This window comes from Polypterus senegalus, chromosome 4 (genome assembly GCF_016835505.1).
Source record: "Polypterus senegalus isolate Bchr_013 chromosome 4, ASM1683550v1, whole genome shotgun sequence".
Taxonomy (NCBI): domain Eukaryota; kingdom Metazoa; phylum Chordata; class Cladistia; order Polypteriformes; family Polypteridae; genus Polypterus; species Polypterus senegalus.
Genome location: NC_053157.1, coordinates 210,895,212 through 210,901,775, shown reverse-complemented (window position 1 = coordinate 210,901,775; position 6,564 = coordinate 210,895,212). Strand labels below are relative to the sequence as shown.

At 39.4% G+C, this 6,564-nt stretch overlaps 1 protein-coding gene across 6 annotated transcripts in view; it reads left to right on the top strand.

Annotated features, from left to right (window-relative positions):
- exoc6b (exocyst complex component 6B) overlaps positions 1-6,564 on the top strand; it is a 608,337-nt gene that overhangs the window by 463,167 nt on the left and 138,606 nt on the right. The gene's annotated exons all lie outside the window — the stretch shown is intronic.

The following is a 6,564-nucleotide window of genomic DNA, read 5'->3' as shown; positions in this document are numbered from 1 at the left end:
AATACACTGAGTATGGCTTTACCAAAACAATCATTGATGGCGAATAAAGTATCCATTATTCATAAAGCTTCAATTGGTGATCTGTCTTTCTGTGTTAACCGCATATTTTTTCATACGTCTCAAACCAAGGGGATGCAAGGGTAAAATGAATCAGGAAGTGCGCATACATACTCGGTGCACCCCCTCTCGGGAATTGAACCTCGGACGTCGGCGCTAGAGGCAAAGCCTCTACCATTGTGCCACGGCGTGTGGTTTGTCTATTTGAGCATATGTAGATCGGGGTATATACAGTAATCCCTCCTCGATCGCGGGGGTTGCGTTCCAGACCCCCCCGCGATAGGTGAAAATCCACGAAGTAGAAACCATATGTTTCTATGGTTATTTGAATATATTTTAAGCCCTTATAAACTCTCCCACACTGTTTATAAATATTCCCTACAGAGTTATACAGCATAATCCCTTATTATTCTCTTAGATATTAGGTAAGATTCATTGAAATTATGTATATAAACACACTGTTTATATACAGTAAAACCTAAATATTATTTTAAAGATATTGAGTGTCTCCGATATCACATGTTACAGCCATTACGATAGATATCCCACCAGCAATAAATACGTACAATGCAACAAAAATAGTATACAGTAAATGTGTGTGTACAGTGACACTAAACGCACGCATGTACTATGTACTGTAAGTAGAAAATTAATTATGGTTACTCACCAACAATGACACGATGACTTGTCCAATAACAATGAGTTTTATTTTACTGCACATCAAAGGAGAGCGTTACAGCCCTTAAAGGAGCCACTTCAGGCGATTGTGTAGCACTGCCGTTGTTCTTCTTCTGGCAGTCTTCAATCCAAATCCCTAAAGCAGATTCCATCCAGACTACTGCCTTATTACATCCACTTACAACTTGTTTTGCACCCTGGTTAAAAGGACACTGCGTCGTAGATCTTATATTCCTTTCCTACTTTTTAAATAAAAATAATCGTAGCCTTCAACAAATCCAAAACGTTTACCTTTTCGGCAATCGTTAACATCTTCCATTTGCGCTTGGGCATGGCCCCTGAAGCAGTAGCAGATCGTTTTGGAGCCATAATGAAGGGTTTGACTATGCACAAAGATAAACACAAAAGAGCACAACTCTTTACATAGCGAAACACGTTGATGCTGAATGAGCGAGACGAGACTTCCTGGTTAACACTGCATTCAGCAAGCAGGAACTTAACTGCGTGCTCTGATTGGTTAGCTTTTCAGTCATCCGCCAACAGCGTCCCTTGTATGAAATTAACTGGGCAAACCAACTGAGGAAGCATGTACAGGAAGTAAAAAGACACATTGTCCGCAGAACCGCTGCAGCGTAAAAATCCGCTGCTTTATATTTAATTATGCTTTCATATAAAATCCGCTAAACCAAGAAAAGTCAAAGCGCATATAGCGAGGATTACTGTATATACATATATATATATATATATATATATATATATATATATATATATATATATATATATATACCCCGCCTGCAGCGAGAAGTAGTGTGTTAAAGAAGTTATGAAAAAGAAAAGGGAACATTTTAAAAATAACGTAACATGATTGTCAATATACAGTAATTGTTTTGTGAGTGTTATGAGTCTTGCTGTCATCAAGGTTTTGATTATCATTATTTCTTTCAATCAGGTTCGTATTTGTAGGATGTGTTGTGTTCAAGTTACATTCCGTGTTTGTCAATCATTGTAAAGATAACTGGTTTCATTCATCAATTCGTTTCTTACTGCATCAATAAACAGCTCGTCTTCCTCTTTATCTGATACGTGACACACTGCATGCACGGGTTTTTTTTTACACTGTGTTCCTTTAGCGGGACATTGACTTTTTCCACCGTGTGCTTTGTTTCCGCAGTAGCTGCACTTATGAATATGCTTGTATGTAACACACGCTTCATATTTTTTTGCTGCCTTCTCAATTGTGTAATTCGGGTTTTGTTCAGCACTCTTTGGAACTGTTGATTTTTGTCTGTGCATTGCGTCATTTCACATGAGCCGCTCGGTGTACATGCATCGAATGTTTCCAGCTGTGCTGGTGCCAAATCGTGCGATGTCCACGGCTGTATTTAATGTTAGCTAAGACCCGGCACTTAAAAGTTTCTCTCGCAGTTTCGCTGAGTTTGTGCCAAACACCACCCTGACCATCTCATCTTCCTCTGCATAAGCACGGTACTTCACCCGTGAATATTTAGCGGCAGTGTTTCTATTGGATTGGCACTAAATTACATGGGAGGCGTAACTCCGCCTCCCACGGGCATCAAGCAGAAGTTTATTATAGTATATGGACGAAAAAATAGGTTCCAGCTATGACCATTACGCGTAGAATTTCGAAATGAAACCTTAACTTTTGTAAGAAAGCTGTAAGGAATGAGCCTGCCAAATTTCAGCCTTTTACCTACACGGGAAGTTGGAGAATTAGTGGTGAGTGAGTGAGTCAGTCAGGCCTTTGCCTTTTATTAGTATAGATTTCTTTCTTTATATTTTGAAATCTATATATTTTTCTTGAGCTCCTTTAAGTCATGAGCGGTGGCCATTGCAGCGATCATTATCTTCATTTCAGACAGATCATTTAGGTGTTCGTGCTCCGCAGGTGACGTGTCAAGCCCAGTTTAAGTCGATGCTCCCGGTTCACGAGGAGTAGATTAGAACGCGGAAGACAAGGCCTGTTTCAGTTTCAATTAATCTTCTGGAATCTGCGAGCTATCATGACCTGAATCACTTGCACATTCGCTTCCACTCGTGCTCTCGGCTGGACACGATGCAGCAGCCCCAGGTTCCGGGAAATCTGTGCTTTCGCCTGTCTGTTCCAGGTCAGTCTCTGCAAGGCCATACCTTTTCCCTCCATTTAACTCCTGTGAAGTTCTATCTGCTCCCTGCATCAGTCCACATAAGACTGAGGAGATTAGAAGGGTTAACATGTGACTCAAATCTTAGTACAGCAGTTCCTGTCATCCTACACTTACACAGATCATTGTAGACATGAAACACACATGAAATCTATGCATTCCAAATTATTATATATTATTTACCCTATATAACTCCAGGCATCTGCACTCTCAGATAAAGAGACTGAGCTCTGAGAATTTTGCGATGCAAAACAAAACATGCCAATGGAGAGGTGCAAAGGAATTTAAGGTGGCCCGGGCTTACGAGTTTTTTCGTAGGCTTTAGGGATTCTAGTGTTAAAGTGGCTCTGATTGAGCTGATATTAAAGTTTGGCTGTACCTGTAAGGTGATTCTGATATCCTCTTGGTTGTCACATACTCCAAAAGCCCTGGTATGCAAAGAGCTTTTAAAATATGAAAGGGATCTTATCATTCAAAGGTATTAATAAGGACAGGGGTTCAAAAATAGTATTCAAAGCATTAAATATCCCATGGAGCATGTTGAAGACCGTTATCAACAAATGGAGAAAATACAGCTGAACAGTGACTCAGGATCTGGGTGTCCCTTAAAGATTGTTGAGAAGACAAGAAGAAAACCTGTCAAGGAGGCCACCAATAAGCCTACTAAAGGAGCTGCATGATTTCCTGGCAAGTACGGGTTGTTCCATACATCTGACAACAATCAGTCATATTCCTCATTTGTCTGGGTTGCAAGATGAAATACTTTTCTTACAAAGATAAACATCCAACCTTGGCTAAACGTTGCAGAAAGGTATACCCAGTCTCCCACAACCATGTGAAAAAATATATTATGGTCTGATATAACTACGGTTGAACTATTTGGCCATAATTCCAAAAGGTATGCTTGGTGCAAAAATAACACAGCACGTCAAAAAAGAACACCATACCCACAATGAATCATTGTGGAGACTTCACCATGCTTTGGGACTGGTTTTCTTCAGCTGTAACTGGGGCTTTAGTCAAGGTAGATGGAATCATGAATCACACCAAGTATCAGTCTATTTTGGCGCAAGTCTTTCAATCATTTGTTTTGAAGCTGAAGTTGAAAAGGAACTTCACATTTCAGCATAACAATAACCCAAAGCATACATCAAAATCAGCAAAGCAATGGCCTCATCAAAGGATGATCAGTGTTCTCGATAGGCCCAGCCAGATTTCAAACCTTAATCCAATTGAAAATCTGTAAAGCACTGTGCACAAGCAATGCCCTTGTAATTTGCCAAACTGATAGACTATTGCCCCAAAAAGAAAAAGCACTGTAATAAAATCAAAAGGTGCTTCAACTAAGTATTATTTTAGGGGATGTGCACACTAGTGTATCAAGGTTTTTGTGTAACTTTTTTTTCTTTTTTTCACTAAACAGTTTCTGATTTGTTTTCACCTTCTTTATATAGATTGCAATTATTCAATAAAGGTGGAATAAGTTTTGAAAGGATTTATCTTGGTTTTGTTTTATTGCACAAAATCTGCAATTTTGACAGGCTGTATATAGACTTTTTATATCCACTATAGCAATTTAAGAACCCTGGCTAACCCTGGGAATTAGTACAGTACAGCAGATTGACACATTTGTCTTGTAAATGTGCCGATCAAGACAAGCAGCCTACTATTCAATCCCCCCACCGCCATAGAATGGGTACAAAGTTCTCCTAGTTCCAGCCATTTACAAGACAAAAGACGCTGACGGAGAGGTGCAAAGGGATTTAAGTTGGGCTGGATTTACAAGTTTTTTCGTAGGCTTTGGTAATTCTAGTGTTAAATGTTTTGACTTGTTTTTTGTACAGCCTCCCTTACAAGAAATTATTTTGCCGCAATTGCTGCATTTTGCGTTGTCACTATTTTCTGTATTGAAATATAACAGTGTTTGCTGCGACACTTGGTTTACGTGCTGAGTAAAACAAATTGAAATGTCGTTTTTGTATGACCTAGTGCTGTGTTTCACAGAGAAAGTGGTTGCCTGAGTGGGAGAGAGAGAGCAATCTCAGTTTACATCATCTGGAAGCACTCCACTCACACTGATCAGAGAGTTTTTTTGTAAGCAGCTGACACAAGGCGAGTTTCTCATTTAGCAAGTTATAGACAGCCACATCAAAGCCTGTGGTTCAGGACTGATTGCCAATAGTTACCATAGAGCAAATCTTTGAGCTGAGATGCTTCATTACTGGCATTACTGTTGTATAGTTGAAAATGTGCATGTAGGAATTGATAAGTAGAACCATAATGCAAATGTCTTTTCGATTCTGCAGTTCTTGGAAATTTGGAACCAATTCTTGAGACCCATCCCGAATCCTAAGAAACCATTGTGTTACCATCAGTGCTTTTAATGGTTAAAACTGTTCTCATGCTACCAACTTCAGGATCTCAGTCTCACTAATTCATGCTTTCCTCTGCCTTGTTTGCTCACTGTTTGACTAGCTGTATGCCTGTGTTATTAAAGGTTATAGTGTGGTAACACAAGTAATACAACATTTGCAGTTGATTTGAAAATATTTCAACTTCACATTTATCACATTTTGCTACTGTTTGTTACAACCTTGTGCTGAAAGATTTGTTTTTTCTCTCAAATCAAGCAACACTTAATACCCCAGAATGACAAAGTGAAAATAGGAATTTATCGATTTTAAAAATATATTCAAAATAAAAAATTGAAATGTCACATTGACATATAGATTGAAAAATAAATTATGGTTAATCCCATTCTTAATGAAAACCTTCTCTAGGGCACTCTGAACTTGGGATTGGGTTGAAATTTCACCTTGCAACTTGACATTGGCTTGTGTCAACTCTAGAAATTTCATTGAGTTGCTCAGATTTGAGCCTAATCAAATATGTCTGGAGAGTCCTGAAAATAGCTGTCTACTATCATTTTCCATCCAACCTAAAAGAATTTGGGAGGATATGCAAAGAATGGCAGATAAAGCCCAAATCCAGGTGCATGACGGTATAGAGAAAGAGTGTAACCGATGGTCTGATGGTTGCATAAAAATACAATGGCTTTGCATTTTTGTCAGTCTTCTTGAACAGTGAGTATCTGACATACATTAAAGACACTATGGTGCCATTTGATTCACTATTATTTTATCTTTCGATTGCATTACATTAGAGAAAAGAAAAAGTGTTAAACAAAAAGGAACATTTTGTGAAAAACTGCTGAAAAAACACTTTTAGAAAGATCGAAATGTTGGAAGTAATAATTTATTAAAATGGCAGTAAGGTAAGTAATGGTGATCAGCAGCAAGAGTTATTTCCATCAACATTTAGGGAATCATCACCTGTCATGTGAAACCCTTACAGAAAATCATCCATCCATTCATTTTCCAACCCATTGATTCCGAACACAGGGTCATGGGGGTCTGCTGGAGCCAATCCCAGCCAACACAGGTCGCAAGGCAGGAACCAATCCCAGGCAGGGCGCCAACCCACCGCAGGACACACACACCAAGCACCCACACAGGACAATTTAGAATCGCCAGTCCACCTAACCTGCACGTCTTTGGACTGTGGGAGGAAGCCAATGCAGACATAGAGAGAACATGCAAACTCCACGCAGGGAGAACCCGGGACACGAACTCGGGTCTCCTTACTGCGAGGCAGCAGCACTACCACT